Below are 24,622 nucleotides of genomic sequence, written 5' to 3'. Positions count from 1 at the left end.
ATTTTGTTGAGTATTTTGGCATCTATGTTCATGAGGGATATTGGCCTGTAATTCTCTTTCATTGTGTTGTCTTTATCTGGTTTTGGTATTAGGGTGATGCTGGCTTCATAGAATGAGCTTGGAAGTGTTCCTTCCTCTTGAATTTTTTGGAATAGTCTGAGGAGGATAGGTTTTAGTTCTTCCTTGAATATTTGATAAAACTTTCCTGCGAAGCCGTCTGGCCCGGGCTTTGGTTTGCTGGAAGCTTTTTGATTACTCCTTTAATTTCTTCCATAGTTATTGGCCTATTGAGGTTTTTAGATTCTTTCTGATTGAGTTTTGGAATGTTGTATTTTTCTAGTAATATGTCCATTTCCTCCAGGTTGTCCAGTTTGTTGGAATAGAGTTTTTTGTTTTTTTTTTCTTGCAAGAGTCCATTTATAAAAACAACCCTGTGCACCCCTGCTGGTGGTTCAATGGTTAGCGTGCCTGCCCTTGGATTGAAGAGTCCCAGGTTCAGTTCCCTGTCAAGGGCAGGCACCTCGGTTACAGGCTCACCTCACAGCCTGGATTGGGGGGCGTGTGGGGGTCAGGGGCGTGTGGTAAGCAACCAGCCGCTGTTTCTCTCTGTTACTGCCCCTCCCTCCCACTCTCTGAAAATCAATGGAAAGAATATCCTGGGGAGGATTAACCACAACAGAAAAGCCGCATGCAGTTCTGACTCAGTATTCGCTCCCCATGGCGCCTCTCCCCAGCGTGATGCAGGCGGGGGAGTCCACGCAGACTCTGTGTAGGGGCCCTGCCCTCAGAGTTGGGGGAGGCCTGGCCTCCCCCATAGTATTTTTTAACAATCATTTGTATTTCTGTGGGGTCTGTTGTTATTTCGCCTCTATCGTTTCTGATTTGGTTTATTTGGGTCCTCTCTCTTTGCTTCTTGGTGAGCCTGGCTAGAGGTTCATCAATCTTGTTTATCCTTTCAAAGAACCAGCTCTTGGTTTCATTGATTTTCTGTATTATCTTTTTGGTCTCTATGTCATTTATTTCTGCTCTAATCTTTATTATCTCCTTCCTTCTGCTCACTCTGGGCTTTTCTTGTTGCTCTCTTTCTAATTCTTTGAGCTGTAGATTTAGATGATTTACTACCATTTTTTCTTGTTTGTTGAGGTAGGCCTGTAGAGCTATAAACTTCCCTCTCAGGACTGCTTTCATTGTGTCCCAAAGGTTTTGGATTGTTGTGTTTTCATTGTCATTAGTTTCCAGGATGTTTTTAATTTCTTCTTTGATCTCATTGGTAACCCAATCAATATTTAATAACATGCTATTCAGCTTCCAAGTGTTTGAGTATTTTGGGTTGTTTTTATTGTAGTTTATTTCTAACATTATGCCATCGTGGTCTGAGAAGAAGCTTTTTATGATTTCAATCTTCTTGAATTTGGGGAGACTTTGCTTGTGACCCAATATGTGGTCTATTTTTGAAGATGTCCCATGAGCACTTGAGAAGAACGTATATTTTGTGGCTTTGGGGTGAAGTGTTCTGAAGATGTCAATTAAGTCCATCTGATCTAGTGAGTCACTTAGGATTGCTGTTTCTTTGCTGATTGTTTGTCTAGCGGGCTTATCCAGTGGTGTCAGTGGTGTATTAAAGTCCCCTACTATGATTGTATTGTTGTCGATCTCTCCTTTGATATCTTCCAGGAGTTTTTTTATGAATTTGGGTGCTCCTGCATTGGGTGCATATATGTTTACCAGGGTTATATCTTCTTGTTGTATTGATCCCTTTAGTATTATGAAGTGGCCTTCCTTATCTCTGGTTATGGCCTTCACTTTGAGATGTATTTTGTCCGATATAAGTATTGCTACCCCAGCTTTCTTTTCCTTTCCATTTGCGTGAAAGATATTTTTCCATCCCTTCACTTTCAGTCTGTGTGAGTCCCTTCTAATGAGGTGGGTCTCTTGTAGACAGCAGATGTATGGGTCATGTTTTTTTATCCATTCAGCCACTCGATGTCTTTTGGTTGGAGCATTTAGTCCGTTTACATTTAAAGTTATTATTGAAAGGTACTTGTTTGTAGCCATTTCTTTTTTTGTGTGTGTGGCTGTTTTCTTTCTGAGCTTGTTATTTCTTCTTTTTACACCAGTCCCTTTAGCATTTCTTGCATGGCTGGCTTGGTGGTGATAAACTCCCTTAGCCTTTTTTTGTCTGTGAAGCTTCTTATTTCCCCTTCAATTTTGAATGATAGCCTTGCTGGATAGAGTATTCTTGGATTCAGTCCTTTGCTTTGCATCACTTTGTAGATTTCTGTCCATTCTTTTCTGGCCTGATGTGTTTCTGTTGAGAAATCATTTGATAATCTAATGGGAGATCCCTTGTATGTAACTTTCCGTCTCTCTCTTGCAGCCTGTAAGATTCTCTCTTTGTCCTGAACATTTGCCATGGTAATTATGATGTGTCTTGGTGTGGGTCTTTTCGGATTCACCTTGTTTGGGACTCTCTGGGCTTGTGTGACTTTTTTCTTCCCCACCTCAGGGAAGTTTTCTGATATTATTTCTTCGAATAGGTTTTCTAATCCATGTTCATCTTTCTGTTGTTCTGGCACCCCTATTATTCGTATGTTGTTTCGTTTCATGTTGTCCCAAAGCTCCCTTAGGCTCTCCTCCTGTCTTTTAATTTTTTTCTCCATTTGCAGTATAGTTTGGGTGTGTTTTGCTTCCTTGTCTTCTAATTCACTAATTCGGTCCTCCGCTTCTCCTAGTCTACTGTTGATACTTTCAATGGAGTTTTTTATGGCAGCTATATCACTCTTCATTTCTTCTTGGGCCTTACTTAAGTTGTTGATTTTTTCATCTGTTTCTTCTAGCTTCTTGCATATGGTATTGATTTTTTCCTCCGACCGGTGCATGTACTCTAAGACCCTTATTCTGAATTCTTTTTCCGTCATGTTGCATGCCTCTGTCTCACTTAGCTGCTTTTCTGGCGAGTCCTCCTTTTCTTTCATTTGGGGGTTTCTTTGTCTACCCATGTTTGATCTCACTGACATATCTAGATGTTGAGTCGTTCAGTGGCTGCTCCCTGGGTGGCAGTGGCTCCTCGGGCTGTGGTTGCTTTTCTCTGACAGGTTGCTTGCCTCCACTTCGTTTACTTCCTTTTCTGGTGATGCCTGTTTTTCTTTCATATGCGGGCTGTTTCCTTTGTCTCCCCATGATCTCTCTTCTCCAGGTGTCTGGTTATGTAGTTCTCTCTCTCCTTTCCGTGAGGAGGAGCAGGGCTCTTCTGAGCCCACGTAGTTGCGCTGCTTGAGATCCGGTGTTCCTGGGTTTGTAGCTGGTCCCTGGGTGCCATGGTTGCAGGGTCTCTGTATGTATACGCTTTTGATAATAGCCACTCAAGTTGGCGCAGTCTCCACAGCAGAGCCGGCAGCTCTGGGAGAGATTTCAGCAGCAGTGGAGGCTGCCGGGTTAGGGGAGCCCGATCCGGCAGTCTCAGGCAGTCTCCTGGAGTATAGCTATTGCTCACCCACAAATTTACACTCTCAGTATGTCCACACACTCTCCTTTTCTTCTCTCACTCTCACACTGTCCTGCAGTCTGCCTTCCCGTCAGCAGCCATCTTTCTTCCGGGACTCAGGGTTCTTGAAACCTTCAGCCTTCTTACTGAGCACTTAGCATTGTTGGAACTCTTCCCCAAGCTTAACATCCATAGGAAGAGCAGGACAGAGGAGAGGAGAGTGACTGAGAACTGCATTTAAAATATAGTGTCTATGAAGGGACATCTGTCATTTGTGGTTCAAAGCACTCAGCCATCAATATATATCTTTTTAAAGAAGGATTTTTTAAAAAACCAATCCTAAAGTAGGGAAAAGAAAGCTGTTTTACTTTTATTACTTAAACATTTGATTACTGAAACATCCCAACTTTTTACTATGTAAATTAAAAAGCTCTTTTAAGATGATCCATTCTACCGAAGGAAAAAAGTATATGACTTTCATTAAATTTTCAGATAGAATCAACATGCTGTGATGTAAGACACTTGGGTTAGGCTTTGGGCCAGTCCTTTTGTTAATATAAATTACTTTGGTAGCCCTTGCCTGCAGGGACGAAAGTAGTACAGGTGTGCTTAATTTTGGTAGGAAGGAGATGAGTATCCAGTTAAAAGAGAGGAGGGTCGCTCTTGGGCTGTGTTCCTGGAGATTTACTTGCTTCCAAGTTCCTCAGTTTTTCGGTATTTCTTTTATTATTATCATTTTCAAGTTCAGTGAAGATAAAAAGAAATTTAGACTCAGGTCTTGTGATAACAAAAGTGTAGCTATCATTTGGTTTGGGGTTATAATCATTTATGTAGCTCTTAAGACGGATTTAAAAGTCTATTTAAAAAAAATGTTATGTAAAATAATGAGATTATTCTCCCCTTTTCCCATGCATAAAGCAGTTGCTAATATGGAGGTTTGGTAAAATGCACACCTCTACATATAATTTACTTTTTTCCAGTAAATGATTTAAAAGTGATCTTATAAAAATGTCCAGAGGTGCTATTTGATCAGTTATACAACTAGGAAAGACTCACAAGGTTTGTAGAATTAATCAGTTTATATTTGTTGCTCTACAAATTGGCTAGAGAAAATACCATGGCTCTGAATAATTTCTGGATAATTTAATGTCTCAGGAAGAGAGCAATGTAAATTAATGACAAGCTGTAAATTATCAGGAAGCTAAATTTTAAAAACATTTTCTATTGAAGTATCATATGCATGCAGGATAGTGCACATAAGTGTATATTTTGCTGGTTCTTCATGAAGGTAACACTCCCATGTACCTGGATCAATAAGAAGAACATTCCTAGTGCTTGTGCCACATTCATAGCACTATCCCTGTGTGAAGGGTAACCACTGTCTTGACTTCCAACAGGATCGAGTTATTTTGCCAGGTTTTATTGTGTGTGCTTTTATAAATGGAATCCTACAATATGTACTCTTAACTATCTGGCTTAGGAAACCAATTTTTTTTAAAAAATATACCTGATATGCTTCAAGGCTGGAGACTAGACAGGTGCTTATTTAGGTAGAAAGAAGGCAGTTTGTCATGGGGGCAGGTTAGAATATGTATAGATATATCACCTATGTAGTGTGTCATAGGGGATATTGCTTCTTTCCATTTCTCTCCACTCAGTAGAAATATGCCTCTTTTTATGTGGGCAAGTATGATTCACTCTAGAGAAAATGGGTAAATAGGTTTTGAACTGTGACTCACGTTCTCTGCTTCTTTGTCAACCATAGAAGGAATACCTACCTATCTACCTACCTACCTACCTATCTAGTTGCACCCATATATACTTAAATACACCTATATATACTCATATACATTCATACATGCATATGTGAATGTGTATGCATTGTGTATATGTGTGTAAGTGTGTTTCATGAGGTCACTAACATACTTCTGTGGCATTTCAGGGTGTTCTTTCATTTCTGACGCAGAATATGGCCTTGGTAGGAGGCCTAGGGTAATTGTGGGCAGGGAGGCTGACTCTGACACATGTGGCTTAGAAAATAAACATAGTTCTGTAGAAACTGGAGCATCTGAAAAAGAATTCTGAGTCTTTTGTTTCATAAGTGATCCTTTAAGCTGACCTGAGCATCTTTAGAGGAAAAATCATTGTGAGGCTTTGGTGTTAAGCTGTCTTCCTCCCTCCACCCCATCTCTTGGATGGGGCATGTTCATCTTTCTGTGTCCTCTTTCTGCTTCCCAGCTTCAAATTCAATTGCATGTCATTCTTACCAAAATAAAGTTGCTAATCATGTACTTCAAAATAAATTTACTGAGAAATAAATTTTAATCATTTTCAGGTATTTATTTGGTTTTTAAGGATTAGTGTGAGTCACTTCACCTCATCCTTGGCATATAGTAAGCATTTCTCCTACTGTAGACCTCATGAGAGTAAAGACTTTGTCTCAATGACTGCTGTGTCCCTGTAACACAGAGCTTGGTACCTTGTGGGTCCTCAAATATTTATTGTTCAATGAATGGATCTAGAAAGCAGGGTATTGTCACATTGGAATGTACCTGTGTTCTGAAATTTCTTAAGTGTGCTTGTTCTGTGACCCTCTTCAGGTTTAATTAGAAAATGAGGATGCTGACCATGGTTATACAACTCAGTGTTGTCAAGGCTTCTTGTGACCTCTCTTTATACCCCACAAAGTTCAGGGACTGAGGCGTACTGGTTTTTAGGCACTTTTTGTGCTTCATAGGTATTTGGAAAATTGAATTGAATTATGTGCAGGTTTTGAATGCCCACTAATTTTGCACTAAGGTCTACTTGGGATCATTTGCCCTGTTGCTGGCATTAGAGGAAATAAAATAAACTAAGATTAAAATCTATCAATCCAGTTTGTGAGCAGCAGCACTAAAAGATGTGGTTTAAAGAGGGGATATACTTATCCTTTGTAAAATTTAAACTTTTAGCTACCCAAGCCATTGTTCTTCCTTGTAGCTAAAGATCATTCAATTCACTTGATTAATTTAGCTTCCACCCCTCCAGTGAGCATCATAATGGTTAATGTTACTGCTTTAAGCTTCTTAGATGAAGATATTAGTATATGTAGCATGTTATCTATCACCAGTGACTTATTATTGCTGTTTATCTGAAGTATTTCTTCCACATGTTTTCACTTTTTGCCCTAGTCATTTTACCAAATAATCAGGATATTGCTCAGAAATGTTAAGAAATCCCCAAGGTCACCTCTGCTTCCAAAATGATTATCTGTAAAAAGTCTTTACTTGTAGGTAGCCAACCCAAATTACCTTGGAAATCAATTAGGGACAATCCCAAATTGTCTGGTAAAATCATGAATGATTTAAATATGAGGAGTTTGGTTATACCACTTTGACTGGTTATACCATATTGACAATGATGACTTACATGAAAATCTAATGCTTCCTCAAAGAGGCTTGCTATTAGAATTTTAGGAACCCTCCCTCTAGTGTTCCTCTAATAGAGTTCAGCTTTTACTCCTAAGCTGTGCTATTTCTATTATTATAAAACTAGAGGCACGGTGCACGAATTCATGTATGGGTGGGTTCCCTCTGGGTGGCCTGCAGCTCCCGCTCATCCTGTCCCCACTGTGCCTGCCGTGGGCTTGCGCCCAATCAGTCCCTATCGGGAGAGGCTTGCACTGCTGCAGCAGCACTCGCCACCCATGAGCCCTGAATCTGGCACCCTCCCACGGGGAGTGGCCTTCGGAATTGGGTTGAAACTGGCTCTTCGACATCCCCCGAGGGGTCCCAGATTGCAAGAGGGCGCAGGCCAGGCTGAGGGACCCCACCGGTGCACGATCGGGCCGGGGAGGGACCGTGGGAGGGCTCCAGGGCATGTCCAGCCCATCTTGCTCCATCCCGTTCAGCCGGACCCAGCAGCAGCCTCCCACGGGGAGTGGCCTTCGGAATTGGGTTGAAACTGGCTCTTCGACATCCCCCGAGGGGTCCCAGATTGCAAGAGGGCGCAGGCCAGGCTGAGGGACCCCACCGGTGCACGATCGGGCCGGGGAGGGACCGTGGGAGGGCTCCAGGGCATGTCCAGCCCATCTTGCTCAGTCCCGTTCAGCCGGACCCAGCAGCAGGCTAACCTACCCTACCGGTCGGAGCATCTGTCCCCTGGTGGTCAGTGCACATCATAGCGACTGGTTGACTATCTGCCCCATGGTGGTCAGTGCATGTCATTGCGAGTGGTTGAGCAACCTGAGCATATCATAAGCATATTACGCTTTGATTGGTTGTTTGGTTGCTTTGCTGTTCAATCTATTTGCACATTACCCTTTTATTATATAGGATGCTGAATTATCCTTTTAATTCATCAGTTTTTGCTCTGATTATAGAGGTTTGCATGTGCCCATTATAATCGTCTTCTTTAATTTTTCTGTATTTTCCAGATTTTTGACAGTCATCCCAAATAAGAAACTATTGTTACAATTTAGCATATTGTTATTCAGTCTTCCTTTAATACACAGATTGTGTGTTTTTATACCTGTTTTTGTTTTGTTTAATATTTTAGTATAATTTTCCCTATCATTAAAAACTCCTTGTAAACATCATTTTAGCCCCATCATACTAAAAAACATGAATTTATGTATTGTTTTCCTAATTTATTTGTTTTTCTCATGATAATGAATGTTGCCCCACTGTATGGTACATAGATCATTTCCTGCTTCTCAAATGACTACTTTAGGAGAGAGACCTAGAAGTTGATGACCAAGTAAAGCCAAGTTAGCATGATACATTTTAACAAATGGCTTTAGAAAAAGTTTGCATGACCTGAACTCCACTAGCAATATAGGAAAGTGTTGATTTAAAAAAATATTAATTCTAAATTTGTTTTGCCTCCATTCTTCTTGACATTTGAGTATGATTTTTAAATATTTGGTTATATAATCTCTGAAAGATGGAATGAATTAATCATTTTTTCTAGTTATCAAGTAACCAAAATATGCACAATTATATTATAAAAAAGATTTGCTACTTTATTTGTACTCTGACAAGATTCATCCACATCATGGGATAGAATTTGAGAGTTGTATACTCTTTAGAATAGATAGGAAAGCGTGGGAAGAGATTCTAGCTTTGGAATCTCTGTTCCCACATGTAATTGATCCACCCTAATTTCCCAAATACGTTTACATGGCTTTGCTGACTAACTGTAAATCCCTAGGAGAGATTTTGTGGTAAAATGTCAGTCTCCTGTTTATAGAAATGATTGCCACAAATTCAGCATGATGAATCTTTTTGGAATTTAGAACAAATTGTGAGTAGCATGAAATAGTCTATCTTATTCTTGAAGATAGACTATAAAACAAAAAATATTTAGGAAACCTTATAGAAAGTAAATAGGATTAAATCTATGACTCTTCAAATATTGTGGTCTTAGATATTAAATTACATTTCCTACAATTTTCATGTATAGTATATATATTTTCATATGCACATATGCACACAAATAAAAAGAATCATTGAAATTATTATTCATGTGATTTGAATTCTGTGTCTTTTATATGTAAAAACTTCTCTCGTTTGCATGTAGAGTCCATTCCTCAATCTTAAATCTAACCAGTATATCCAGTAGAGTACCTATTAACATTCATCTCCTTTCCTCCATCAGATGGTCAGGGCACAGACTGTTCACAATGTGGTTTAAAACCCTGACTCCACCACTTTCCTGCTGATGACTTTAACCTCTCAAAGCATACTTTTTTTGTATGTAACATACGCATACTACTGCTGCGTAGTTCATACAGTTGTAAAGGATTCCTACAATTCTGGTACATGGAAAGCAAACTATAATAATAGTTATTATTAGTAGTATGTCTTAGTCTTGTGCTTTTTTAAAAAATATATTTTTATTGATTTGTTACAGAGAGGAAGGGAGAGGGATAGAGAGTTAGAAACATCGATGAGAGAGAAACATCAATCAGCTGCCTCCTGCACAATCCCTGCCAGGGATGTGCCCGCAACCTAGGTACATGCCCTTGACCGGAATCGAACCTGGGACCCTTTAGTCTGCAGGCTGACGCTCTATCCACTGAGCCAAACCGTTTAGGGCAGTCTTGTGCTTTTTTAAAAACACTTTTATTCAAGGAGAGCCACCTCATTCTAACCCCTACATTTTTGACAGGTCTACCTGACACCATGAGTTTCCAGAAACTACTTTTCTGTGCCATGGACTTGTAAACTATCCATCCACTCAGCTCACCATATGGCAACTCTTTGAGAGTTCTATTTCCATGTATTATCTTTAAGTTGATAATGAGGTGATGCTTTCATTCGTAGGGATATAGCAGCAGCGGTTCTCAACCTGTGGGTCGCGAACAATGAAAATACATCCTGCATATCAGATATTTACATTATGATTCATAACAGTAGCAAAATTACAGTTATGAAGTAGCAATGAAAATAATTTTATGGTTGGGGGTCACCACAACATGAGGAACTGTATTAAAGGGTCACGGCATTAGGAAGGTTGAGAACCACTGTGAGTAGAGGGAGGGAGCTGAGTAAGGCGTGGTACAAAAACAGCTATTTCAAACTAGAGACTCCGTGCACGAAATTCGTGTAGTGTGTGTGTGTGTGTGTGTGTGTGTGTATGCATGTGCATGTCCGTCCCTCAGCCGGGCCTGCGCCCTCTCACAGTCCGGGACCCTTGGGGGATGTCTGACTGCCAGCAGGCAGACATCCCTCTCACAGTCCTGGACCCCTCGCTCTTTACCACCTGCCTGCTTGCTGCTCCTTACTGCTTGGCTTGCTGCTCCTTAGTGCTGCTGCGGAGGTGGGAGAGGCTTCCGCCACTGCTGCTGTGCTCGCCAGCTGTGAGCCTGGCTTCTGGCTGAGCGGCACTCCCCCTGTGGGAGCACATTGACCACCAGGGGGCAGCTCCTGCATTGAGCATCTGCCCCCTGGTGGTCAGTGTGCATCATAGTGAATGGTCATTCTGGTCATTCTGCTGTAATGGTTGCTTAGGCTTTTACTGTATAGATAATTCCACCCCACCTAAATTGTGTATACCAGACACAATTCTTTCTCTTTTTCTCATCGCATTTATTGAAGTTTCTTCTTTCCATTTCATTGAGAGAAAATTCTTATATCAATTATGACTCCTTTGAATGCAAGTAACAGGAACCAAGTTGACACTGGTTAAGGAAAAAAAATTGATCAGGTAATCAAAGTCAGGTATAGCTGGATCTGAGAGCTCAGAATAATCTCAGGAATCTCTCTCTTAATCTTTCAATCTCTCTCTCCCCCTCCTTTACTCCCTCCTTACTCCCTCCCTCCTTCCCTCCTTTCTCATTTTTCCTATGTTTGCTTTATCTCTCTAAGATTTCAGTGTCTGCGCTGCTCCCCCCCCACCTCACCCCCAAAATAATGCCAAATACTGTCAACAGCATCTCTAGGCTATCATTCTACCTTTCACCCCACTAGACAGAACACTTCTTTTTTGACAGCTCCAGGAAAGTTCCTGGGAGGGCTTTAATTGGCTACCTAGCTTGAGTCATAAGCTTATCCTTGAACTATTCACTGTGGTCAGGAATGCAGTGTTCTGATTGGATATTTCACCCTTGACTTACAGGAACTAAGTGTGGAGTGTGGGATGGTTCACCTGAGGGAAAATTGGCACGGAGTGTGGGAGGATGCTAGGGTGGCACACATGTACAGTAGTGCCACAGATGTGAGGACTTTCCAGCACATTGCATGGGAACTGGTGGCTGCAGTAGGCAGAATAATGGCTCCAAAGATGTCCACTTCTGAATCCCTGGAACCTGAGAATATGTTATGTTACATGGCAAAGAGGAATTAAGTTTGCAATGGAATTAAGGTTGCTAATCAATTGATCTTAAAATAGATTATCCTGGATTATCCAGAGGGGCAGCACTTATAAATGGAAGAGGTAGGTGAAAGAAAGATGATAGCATAAGAAAGACGGGTGGATGTTGCTGGTTTTTGAAGATGGAGGAAAAGGTCCATGAGCCAGGAAATGCAAGGCAGCCTCTGTGGGTTGAAAAAGTCAAGGAAACAGATCACTCCTAGATCTTCTGAAAGAAATACAGCCCAGCTGACACCTTGACTTTAGCCCTGTGTGACTTGGTATCTCCTAAAACTGTAGCATAACAAATTCATATTGTTTTAAGCACCAAGTTTGTGGCAATGTGTTATAGCAGCGACAGGACACTAATCCAGTGGCCTTGTGGACTATCCCAGTGTCTCATACTTTTGTTAAACCATGAGCCGGAGTGTCTTAGATTTGGAAAATATAATTACCACAAGTAATGTTACAGTGAAAGTCTTTAAAAATGCTCTCCACATTTCTTATCTGTCATATTTCCCCCAGCCTTTGGCCCTGGAGATGGATGCTGATTTTCCTGGCTTTAAATTCTAGACTGAAGTTAAATTAGCCTTTAAAAGTATTATCTATCAACAAATTGTGAGATGTGTGAGAAATACTAATTTTTAGAATGCCTAATATAGCTCTCGACTCTGCAAAACTTGCAATGATGATAAGTACAGCCAGTAGAAGTGCTTTTAAAACTAAGATTGGAATGCTAAAATTTTGGCATTTGGGCCTCACTTACAAAAATAATTCTCTTCTACTTGTTATTCTGTTATTGATTATTTGATTATATTAAAATGTAGCAAAAAAAGGAAAACTCGGATGTGTTTTTGTTTTTGTTTAAATAACATTTTTCTTCAGGCTTTTTTTAATTTATTTTCCTGAAAGATCTCTTACCTGATTTCATGTTCTGGAACAGTAAAGAATGTGCTGTTCTTTCCTAAGTGACTCTTGAACATAAACATTGTGCAATTGCAACAAATATTTATGAAAAAGCCAGATTAAAAAAAATGAGAAGAATTTTTAAGTGTACAACTATTTGTTCTTTCTTAATAAGTAAGAATAACCACCCCCCCCAACACCTTTTCATTTTTTCTTCAAATAGCTTGATAAAAACTCTTGGACTATGAAAATGGGTTTGCAACTAAAATAAAAGACATCAAAGAGTTCCTCTGCCCAGAGGAGATAAAGTGAGGACAAAGAATTTGGCCGTGTTCATAAGTTCAGTATGTGTCACAATTAATTTTTAATTGGTTTTGAGAGAAGATGTGTCCCCTTCTCTGATGGTGTTTACAACCTTGGTAAACCCTTTGGCATGTGGTGTACTTTTTAAGGTCCACTTTTCACCAGACTCACATCTTTCCTGGAGCAGCTGGCTCCTGTCATTTCTGATGAAGGTCATTCTTTTTCCTTTGGCTTGGGATTTGGAAATGTTGTTGGAGCTACTTCTTTAGCAGATCTTGAAAATGCTTATTTGATTTCATTCTTGTGGCCAGATTGTTGCATGCTGACAATTTATACCTGATAAAGGAAATTGCTTGTGTGATCTGCCTTTTTGTATTAGAGCAATTAGACGATTCTTGGGAGAGAATCCCAGTCTCTGGGTTGCCTAATGGAGCTTGGGTTGTGACATCATCCTGGACTTCAGGCCCTGGACATGGAGCTTAAGGTCTCTTCTAACCGCACCAGAAACACAAGGTGGGGTGGGGGTAGAGTGGGGAGAGAGGCCCCTGAGGGGAGCTGGGTCATGGAAGGAATCTGAAACTGACTTCCTTCTTCTATAGCTGGAGCTAGAGGATGATGGTGATGGTGATGATAACATCAGCTAATTTTTCATTTATTGAAATGTTATTAGATAGGGCAAGCCTTCCCTCACTTAATTCCCATTATTATCCCTAATTTACAGATAAACTCTGTGAGCCTTGATTTTCATAATTTGCTTGCAGGATGCCAAAGAGTGTATCAGCTTGAAACCAACCGGAATTCAACACGGTGCTTTCTGACTCCAGACCTTTAGTGTTCAACCATCATTACCTTCCTTCCTTCCTTGCCTTGGGTTAAAGCCACATTGCCTCAGTCACATTATTCCCACAATCTGTGGGCCTGGGGTGCTTTCGTCTTAATTAGATCAGCTAACAATTGCTGTGATATATGGGAGCTTTGTACTGCAGTCACTCAGGTCCTAGCAGTGTTGATTGTACTGCTGAGCACTTTTGTTCTCTTACTGTTCCACAGCGAGGTCTTGGAAATGCCCTGGGGACATCTAGTCTCCCTGGGAGATATCTGTGTATCCTTCTACAGCAGACTTAGAAAGATACCAAACAGCATGTCCTCAGTTTTGAGCATAGGTGACTGAATGTGTGAAGGAGATAGGAGGATCCCAAAGCATGGACCACAGTGTCAGACTGTGAGAGCACTCCCTCCCAAGAATTCCCACTTCTAAAAATAATCATTGATTTGTTTTCCTCCCAAAGACTGGGAACACTACAGTTAAGATGCCACATGTCTGCCCCAAAGAGCTTAAAATCTCTCCAAGGACAGGCCATAAGCGTGTAACTTTTCTTCCGTAGAGATTTTTATAACTTTTATGCAGACAGTGCATGACAGTGAGAACTAGGAAGATCAGACCAGGAGGGCTGTATTCTGGACAAGCTAGCTGGGAAGATTTTTTAGAAAAGATGGGGCTTGAGAGAGGCCATGGGGGCTGGGTTGAATCTGCATAGATGAAGAGAAAGCAGCAGTTCTTTTCCCCTGGGTGATACAGTAGAGCAGGGCTGTGAAGGCAGGCATGATTTAGCCGGGCCTGGTGAGTGCATTAGAATGTTTTGATAGGCTAATATGAGAGATGGTGCTGAAAAGAAATTAGGGACAGTGCAGAGGTCCTTAAATATGAAAGTTAAGTTTTGATTTATTTAAGTTACCTATTCTTTGAGTTTCACTTTCTTACTGGTAAAGTGAGAGAATTTGATTAATGGTCTTTCAAGCAGTGTTTAGATCTAACATGAAAAATATATGTCAATTTTCTGAATCTATTTTATCCTGAAGTAATGATGAACCAGGGAAACTATTCAGAGAAATAACATAGTAATATTAATACTTAACATTTATTGAACACTTACTATGTGCCAAACAGTGTTCTGAGCATTTTGGAATAGGCCATGTAATTTTTACAACAATCCTATGAATTACATACTTTTACTCTCATTTTTACAGATGAGTACTGACATAAAAGTCTTGTGATCAAAATCACAAAGGTAATTAAGTGTAGAACATAGACATTTTATTGTTTATTTTTAAAAAAAATATATATTTTTAAATTTTTTGCCCTGGCTGATGTGGCTGTTGGTTGGGCATCATCCTGTACACCAAAAGGTTGCTGGTTCAATTCCAGGGCACATGCCTGGGTTGTAGGCTCGATCCATGGTGGGGGGCATGCAAGAGTCAGCCTACCAATGTTTTATTCTCACATTGATGTTTCTCTCTCTTTCTCCTCCCTTTCTCTCCCTCTAAAAAAAATATCAATAAAACTCTTTAAAATGTATTTTTAAATTACAGTTGACATACAATATTGTAAGTATTCTATTATTGTCAGATGTACAACATAGTGCTCAGACATTTATATAACTTATGAAGTTTGCACCTTGATAAATATAGTACCATCTGACACCACACACAGTTAATACAGTATTATTGCTATATTACCTATGCCATACTTTACACCCCATGACTGTTTTGTAACTACCAATTTGTACTTCTTAATCCCTTTCACTTTTGCACCCATTTCCCAACACCCCTCCAATCTGCAAACATCAAAATGTTCTCTGTAACTATGAGTTTGTTTCTATTTGTTTTTTCATTTATTTTGGTTTTTAGACTCCTCATATAAGTAAAATTATAGATATTTCTATTTCTCTTTCTGACTTATTTCACTCAGCACAATACCCTTTAGGTCCATCCATATTACAGATGGCAAGATTTCATTCTTTTGTATGGCTGAGTCACACTGCATTGTATATATGTACTATTTCTTCTTTATCCATTCATCCATGGATGGACAGTTAGGATGCTTCCATATCTTGGCTATTATAATTAATGCTGCAAGGAACATATGAATGCATATGTTTTTGAATTTGTATTTTGGCTTTTTTTTGGATAAATACCCAGAAGCAGAATTGCTGGGTCCTTGTTATTCTCTTTTATAGCCTTTGTTTTAGAGTCTATTTGTTTCTGGTATAGATATTAATATCCTAGATTTCTTTTTGCTGTTGTTTCCATTTTCATGAAATATTTTTTCTAACCCTTTCAGTCTGTGTTGTCTTTTGATCTGAAGTGAGTCTCATGGTCTTATTTTCTTATCCATTCAGCCATCCTGTATACTAGTATTTTGTTTGGAGCATTTACTTACATTTAAAATAATTATTGCTAGGTATGTAGTTATTGTCATTTTATATTTTAAGTTTTTTTCTTCTCAAAGAAGTTCCTTTAACATTTCTTATGATACAGGTCTGGTGGTGATGAAGTCCTTTATCTTTTTCTTGTCTGGGAAGCTCTTTCTCTCTCCCTCAATTCTAAATGATAGCCTTGTTGGATAGAGAAATCTTGGTTATAGGTCCTTGCTTTTCATCACTTTGAATATTTAGTGTCAGTCCCTTCTGGCCTGCAAAGTTGTGACAGTCTTATGGGAACTCCCTTGTAGGTAACTGCTGTTCTCTTTCTGCTTTTAGCACATTGCGGGCACATCACGAGCATTCTTGTGTTTTCATATTATAGTGTTTTACATAAATGTTAAAGGTATGCTTTAAAATTAAATACCCATTGCATTTTGAAGTTATTTATTACATGTTCTTACAAGCTAATATCTTTTTAAAGTATGCTACTTTGTAAAATGTTTTTTTGGTACTCATTCAATAGAAACTTATTTGGCCACTGGATAAAGCTAGCAATAAAACTACTGGTGCACAATGTGTTAAGATTCTCCTTTTGTCTTTAACCTTTGGCATTTTAATTATGATGTGTCTTGGTGTGGGCTTCTTTGGGTTCATCTTGTTTGGGACTCTCTGCACTTCCTGGATTTGTATGTCTATTTCCTTCACCAGGTTAGGGAAGTTTTCAGTCATTATTTCATCAAATAGGTTTTCAATTTCTTGCTGTCTCTCTTCTTCTTTTGGTACCTCTATGATACAAATGTTGGTATACCTGATATTTTCCAGAGGGCCCTTAATCCTCATTTTTTTTCTTATTGCTGTTTGGATTGTGTTTTCTGTTACCTTATCTTCCAAATTGCTGACTCAGTCCTCTACTTCATTTAGTCTACTGCTGATTCCCTAATGTATGCTTCATTTCAGTTATTTTATTCTTCATTTCTGACTGGTTCATTTTTATGGTCTCTATCTCCTTTTTTATGCTTTCTATCTATTTGATGAAGCTATCACTGATATGAGTGTTTTGAATTCTATAGATTGCTTATTTCCATTTTGTTTAGTTCTTTTTCTGGTGTTTTCCCCTGTTCTTTCATTTGGGACATGTTTCTTTGCGTTCTCATTTTAGCTGCCTCCCTGTGTTTGTTTCTACGTATTAGTAGAGCTGTTATATCTCCCAATTTTGAAAGGTTGGCCTTATGTAGAAGGTGTTCTGTGGGGCCTCATGGCTGAGTCTCCCTGATCACCTGACTTAGGTGTTTTAGGTGTGTCCCTTGTTGTAGTTGAACCTTGATTGCTATTGGCACATCAGTGGGAGGAATTGACCCTCAGGCTGATTGATTGTCAGGACTGGCCCTGACTACAGTGGAGGAGCTATTGTGTAGGGCTGACCTTATGCAGGATTCACTTTAGCAGGCTATGGTGCTTGCTGAATCTGCCCTTTGAGTATGTCATTGTAGAGGTGATTGGGTGGTGCTCTGGTGTGGTCTGAAGTTCGCCACCTGGTGCGTCGGTTCTGGGGCCTCTTTGGAGATGTAGGCCAAGGCAATCTGCTGCCTGTGCCTTGCCCTGGATCACTTGGTGTGAGCTACAAAGTAATCTGCAGATGGTTGCCACTTGTGATGGGCTTGGAGCTGCCTGGGAGAGGCCAAGCTGCAATCTGGTGTTGGATGCTGGAATCTAGGCATTTTACTAGTAAATGTGGGGCTTTGAAATTTTCCTGGCAATAATTTAGATAATACTTTGGTACAATTTATACAATAGTTGGTAGTGAGAAAAAATTATATGTGGGGATTAAGACTTGGCACTTGCAGCTTTTTGGTGTGAGGTGATGAGGACTTGAAGGTGATTGGAAGAAAGGGGAGAAACTTCTAAGGAGAAATCAGTGGGACCTAAATGATGTTAATTGGGGGGAAAGTTAAAAATGAAGTCAGTTTTCTCAGCCTGGGAGATTCAGCACCTCATTAACAAAAAGAGTGAAGTCAGGAAGGCAAACTAAATATTCAAGTAAAATGAGAATTTGCTTTAGATATTTTAAGGGAGAAGTGTGTGTAAGACATTATTCTCAGCAGAGAGCTGTCCTATTCAGGTTTCAGGTTGAGGGATCTTTTTTCCTTTTTTAACCTATATTTACTGAGGCCTATTATGTGTGGGGTATCATGCTTAAACACAAACATGCGTGAATGGGTCAAAAGTCTCAGAAATGATTAGAGTTTGGAAACTAATTGGAAAAGTCTAACACGGTTGATATTAAAACAGAAATTCTGATAGCTCCAAAGTCTTTTATATGGACACAGAACATTGACTCCTCAAATTCTTTGATGTACATTGTGTATTATTTGTGTATGTGTGTACAGTTGTATACATATGTCACATATACATACAGGTGCATTTACACAAGAATGGGTTTTGTTTTGTTTTTCATGCAGCACAAAGGAGAAGAAGGCATTAAGTTAAACTCTAGAATGAGGAATTAGATGTGAGTGCATTCCCTGATAAGGAGAATTGTTAGTGTTATAATTAGCCTGCCAGTGGAGATGTGACAATACTTTTTTTAAAAGATAGATCAAGTTTTTGAGATGATCTGAAATAAAAACATCCCTCTTATATACCTGGGTTCTGAACAAGTTGAAAATAGCACATCTAAAGACAGTGAAAATCTCTTTTACAAAGAGGCTGGGATGAAGCCTGGGGCTCTCACTTGCTTGAGCCATGTTCTGGCTGAGGGTGCATCCATCTGGCTGGGACAGGGCCTGCCCCTGGGGACGTGGAAGAGAACATGTGCTCCTTATCAGGATCCTTCCCAGGGAGAAGAATGATGAGGGAGGTGCTGAGCTCTGCAAACTTCTTCTTTTTCCCAGACCTACCAATCACACACTTCACTCTTCTCTACTCGGGAAAGGGTGAGTTAATGGGGAAGAAGAGGCCTGGACCACTTGGAAGAAACTCCCCTCACATAGAGAAGGAGCAGGTTAAAGTACTCTACCTCTAACCTAAGCAAAAATAATGCCATCTACTTGAGATGCCCTAATTGTAAGAAAGAGGCAAAGATTAGATGATTTTTCAGGGTCGTTTTTATTTTTGATCTGTATAGTTGTAATTCTATGAATAGCCAATGGGATTGCAAAGTGAGGGCTAATTTCCTGCTGCCTGCTTCTAAGGGTGAGGGGCTGTGTGTCTGCATTCCAGGAGGCCAGTTTAGAATTTTACATACCTCTTCAGACTCAAACTGCTCTTATTCATTCACTTATTCACTCACAGATATTTATTGAGCGACTTCAGTTCTGTTGTAGGCACTGGGGAGTTGTAGTGAAGGAAACAGATAAAAAAATCCCTGCCCTCCTGAAGCTTACTTATATGCTAGTAGATATAAAGAAGCAATAAACATGCAAATAATATTTATAGTAGGAGATGGTACCAGGTTTTGTGGAATAATGTGGAATATGAAAGGGCATAGAGTGATAAGGTGGTTACTGGTGGTCAGGACAGACCTCAATGGTAGAGTTACATTTAAGCAAAGGCGTGAAGGAACTGAGGGGTGAGCCATGCACCTGTCTTGGGGTAGGGACGGGAAGACACTGGGCAGAGGAAACAGCAAGTACAGTGACTTTGAGGTGGGAGGATTTCCAATGCTGGGCTGTGAGCTGTTTTACTCTGGGATGGGTTTGGAGGAAAAGCGTGACATGATCTGTGACTTTAATTACTCTAGCCCTTTATTGAGGACTAGAGGCCTGGTGCACGAAATTCATGCACTCAGGGGGGTCCCCCAGCCTAGCCTGTGCCCTGTCACAGTGTGGGAGCCCCGCAATCCATTGCCCCAAAGAGGTAGGCCCTGCCCACCCATCCAGGAGTCCTCGATGGATTGCCCCAAAGAGGTAGGCCTGAGCTGCGGGACCCACCTCCACACCGTGCCCGGAGCATCAAGTCCCTGCCCACCCATGTGCGCCTCACCCGGCACACAGCCCCACCCACCCGCATGCACCGGCTGCACATGCAGCCTCCTGGTGATTGCTCATTACTGCATGAGGGCCTCACGGCCACATAGGCTTTTATTATATAGGATAACCTATAACTGGGAAGAGCAGAAGCAAGGAATGGTTAGGAGGTTCATTCAAAACTTAGATGATGGTGGTTTGGCTTAGGGTAGTAGCATGGGAGGTGGTGAGCAGTGGTCCAAGTTTGGAGGCATTTTGAAGGTAGAGTCAATAGAATTTATGAAGAGATTTGGTGTGTGGTGTGAGAAGAGTTAAGGATGGTTTAATCAAGTGTTTGGTCTGCATAACTGGGAGGACAGAGTTGCCATTTACTGACACAGGTGAGGGACACCTATGGAAGCAGGAAGATAGGAAGTTTACTCTGAAATGTTAAATTGAGGTGACTAGTGAATGTCCACATGGAAATTGTACTGACAAAAGAAGAGCTCGTGGATGAAGCCTGGGCTAGAGATCTACAATCGTAAAGGCATTCAAAGTCCCGGGACGGCATGAGCTCACCAGACTAGAGAGGGTAAATGCAGAAGAGTCCACTACTGCATCACTGCAGTGTATATAGCTCATGAGAACAAGAGGACGTGAGGGAGAAGGAGAGGGGAGACCAGTGAGGAAAGAGGAGAACCAGAAGAGAATGGTGTCTTGGAAGCTAAATAATGTATTTCAAGAAGGAAAGAAAAACTGAATCAAATGCTGCTCATAGGGCAAGTATGAAGGTGGACTCTTGACCAATGGTTTCGGCAGCATGGGGTTACTAGTGACCTACACAAGGGACTGATTGGAGTGGATTCGAGAAAGAACAAGGATGGGAAGAGGGGAATTGGAGGCATCTAATATAGTAAATCTTTTGAAGTGTTTTGCTATAAAGGGGAGAATTAATGGATTAGCTAGAGATGGATGTGGCATCAAGAAAGTTTTTTTGGTTAGAGATGGGAAATATGGCAGCTTATTTATTTGCAGGTGGGAATGATTTAGTGATGTGGGGAAATTGATAAAGAAAAGAGAGAGAGGACAATTGCTGAAACTATTCTTGCAAAGGCAAGAGGGGCTAGGAAGTGGTATACAGTGGAGAGTTTACTCTTAGGTAAGATTGAAGAAAATACATACAGTAAGGAGATGGACCACGTGTGGAAAATTCACTGTATCTGAGTCATGCTTGGATAATTAGTGAGCACAATTTGGCTTTACAGTGGCCCCAGCCCTCTGTGCTTGTGAAACTTATGGCCACAAAACCTTTACATACCTATTGATGTGGCCCTTCAGCCATCTCAGCTGACAATTGAATAGTTACATATATTGAAATTATGCGTGGGCATTATTTTAATGACTAGCTAGCTTACGTTTAAGTTAAGTAGCTAATCCTTACTGATTTCTTTGTACAATCTCATTTAATCATTTCACCAAACCTATAAAGTTGGAGCTATTATTACTAACCTTCAGTTAACAAATGAGGAAACTGAGTTAAGGAAAAATAAAGAACTTGTTCAGGTTCATATGTTAACTTGCTGCTTTTTGACACTGTAGTTCATTCCTTAACTATAGGCTATATTGCTTTGCAGAAATATTTGGGCCTGTGAAATGTCTCATTTCTGAATGCAGCAAAGTAACATTGGATGTGATTTAGTTTTCCTATGTGATTTTACTGAGATTAAATACTTTTGATATCTTTGAGCTTTACCCACCACTCTTTTTTTTTTTCCTCCCAAAGACCAAGAACTTAAGAGCCTTTTACTGAAATGTTTGAAGCTACACTAGAGGAAAATTTGGTTGACTGGCTGTGGGTAGTCAGAGCGTAATCATTCTTGTGGTAGTTTTCTTTTATATGTCAGATTTTAAATTAGAAGTTGACAGTAAGATGAAGTGAGTAAGAGCATAGGAGCGTGATCTTCAGCTTCAAAATGATCAGAATTGAAATTTTCCTTTGGTTCCTCGCCGGCTAGTGACAGGCCGTCTAGGATAATAACACCTACCTACTGGGAGCGTTGTGAGAATTAGAGATGATATATTCTCGAGCACAAAGGGCAGTCCAGTGTCTATTTTGATAATAAATGGCAGATGACTGAGTAGCTACTGTGTCAGTTCATCAATTTACCATCAGGGGAAGATAGCCTGAGAGGTTACTAAGTGCATCTTATCCCTTGATTACCTTAATTTCCACCTGGAAATGGACTCACTCAGAGTTTAATTTCAGAAATGTTTCTTATGTGCACATTTTAGCAATGATTTGCTATTTAGCATTCGAGATGACAAAGCTCTATAGCAATACACCATCTTTATTTTGAATAAAATTTTAGAACGTGCTACCTGACAGGGAACATGGGACTGTCCCAGGGAATCTGGAATGTATGGTTTACTGTCAGCGTGAGGCTCTGGGTATCCTGCTGGGTGAGGAGGAGCCTCCCTACATTCTTCTTAGATTTTCTAGTTCTCCAGTCACTTAATCCAGGCATCAGTGTATTGCCTAGACTTTGGTTGTGTGAATGCCCTTCAGTGGAGATGGGAAATCCATACATTAAAATAAAGCATTACTTTCTCCTTCCCATGGAACAGTAAATAGATGGTTAGAGAAAGAGTTATAACTGGGATTATTGGTGCAGCCAGATGCTCAAGGGCCTTGGATAGTAAGTCTGAGTGTGGAGCAGCCTAGAAAAAGCAAAGGTTCTCTAGTTACCTGCATTACCACCTTAACACTCACCAAATACATTCTACTGACAAGAGACCCTGGCAAGTACAAAATCAGCTATTAGAGTACATTGGGAATGCCAGGTTGAATGGGGAGTTCATATCCTCAAGGAATTAATTGGGGGTAAGCTTTGTCAGTCCACATCCAAGATCTGAATTCATCGTTCACTATGGGAGCTTTCCCCTCCATCACTCCACTCCTGTGACACTTAAGTTCGTTCCCTAAAATTTCAACTTCTTTCCCTAAACCAGAACTTACAAAAGTGTTCACCAGAGATTTGGTTGTAGGGAGACCAACCTCTGTGTCTGTGCTTACAGTACTACCTAGTATTGGGCCTTGGCTATGACAGGGAACACCTACAGTACAGGGATTATGCTGCCGTGGCAAAGTTATGCTCCAGTGTTGGAGCTGGGCTTCACTTTTTTCTGTGATAGGACAGTCCTTACTCCTCTGCCTAGTAAATATTTACAACCAGGTTACTTACTCTGTGCATTTTTAGAGAGATATTTTGTTTAAATCCATTGGTCATTATAAGTGGCATAATGATTACAAACATGCACTCGAGAAATTTCCAAGTTGCAAAATGACTTCATTTGTCTTCTGGTTCTTTATACATTGTTTGAAGTTTGTATTTGAAAATCAGAAAAAATAATGCAAACTGTCGGGGTTCTTGTCCCAGCATCAAGAAGGGTTCAGGAATCTGGAAAAGGCTATGCGTAGATTACATAGGAATCCGGAGACTAATAAAGAGTCCGGAGACGAGATATAATTTTGAAAGGCATTGTGGGTCAGAGGAGCTTCAGCTAAAGGAACTGAAGACTCCCTCCTTGTCTAGGACCCTTGCTTTTATTAACACAATTTGTCCTAAGGCAAGGTGGAGATAATACACTTCAAAGGGTAAGGTTTCAAAGGGTACAGAAGCATTGTCAGAATGGGGGAATTAGCCTATGGCTGTTCAGGTGTTTGGCCAGTAGGAGGCAATAACATGTAGATTAAGATGCCCTTTAACTGTCTGGCAGCCACAATCAGTGTCCTATTCAGGTTTGGGGAAATGCCTTTCGCCATGACTACATGTGTGACTCAACCCTGTTGAGTCCCAAGTCTCATCAACCTTTCGATGAAACTCTTGAAATTATGACATGCTGGAATTGGTAGCCGGCAGCAAACATAGTGATTCTATAAGGATACTTAAGAGCATAGATTGTAGGTTCATTTAAGGGTCTCAAACTCTATTGAATGACATACACGCATTTCCTATAAGTGAACAGTATTTGTGAATCATGTAATTTTCTAAGGTACTTTAACCCACTACAGGACTAGTCTTAGGTTAGAATTCTGAAGGTGGGGAACTCTTTATGTTCTCAAATTTCCCTTTCCGCGCTTTCTCTTTTCATTCTGTTTTTTTTTTCTTTAGTATTTTTAAAAAAATATATTTTTATTGATTTCAGAGAGGAAGGGATACAAACATCAATGATGAGAGAGAATACTTGATTGGCTGCCTTCACGTCCCCTACTGGGGATCAAGCCCAGAACCTGGGCATATGCCCTGACCAAGAATCTAACCTTGACCTCCTTTTTCATAGGTCACATAGGTCAATGTTCAACCACTGAGCCATACTGGCTGGGCCTCATTTTTCATTGTTGCCCCCTCATTTCCTTCAGAATCCACTGTCTTCTGCCTTCAAAGCCATTTCTATAAAGGGATAAATTGTTCATTCACTGTGTTATCTTTCCCAAGGATGCTTGCATTTTAGCAGACATAATATTCACATTGGTTAAACTAGGGGAATTAAGTTCTAATTTTGAAATTATGTTTAACATGTAAGTGGCCACCCATGTTGTCAGGTGGACCCCAAATACACTTTCATACTCAAGTGTCTGTCCCATGTAAGGAATACTGTGCAAAATGACAATGCCATTTGCTCTTGACTAACTAATATCTGCATATTCAACTTATAGATCATTATTTCTTCTTTTTTACCTATTTCCTCATTTCCTGAAAATGTTCTGTGATTTATGGGACATGACATGATGTTGTAGAATGACGATATGGGCTTTGGAGAAGCAGTTGGATCCATATCTGAGTAGTTATTTGACTTGGACATATACCCCGAATCTCAGTTTCCTCATCTGTGAAGTATGATTGTTTGAGTTGTTATGATGGAAGAAATGTGTATGTACTACAGTGTAT

The 24,622-nt window shown here is 40.2% G+C and overlaps 1 protein-coding gene across 1 annotated transcript in view; it reads left to right on the top strand.

The window, feature by feature from the left end:
- LOC106723955 (A disintegrin and metalloproteinase with thrombospondin motifs 3-like) overlaps positions 1–24,622 on the top strand; it is a 29,865-nt gene that overhangs the window by 4,291 nt on the left and 952 nt on the right. The gene's annotated exons all lie outside the window — the stretch shown is intronic.

The sequence above is a fragment of the Myotis brandtii genome, unplaced genomic scaffold, assembly GCF_000412655.1.
Source record: "Myotis brandtii unplaced genomic scaffold, ASM41265v1 scaffold681, whole genome shotgun sequence".
Lineage (NCBI taxonomy): Eukaryota > Metazoa > Chordata > Mammalia > Chiroptera > Vespertilionidae > Myotis > Myotis brandtii.
This window is presented reverse-complemented; position numbering and strand designations above follow the sequence as displayed.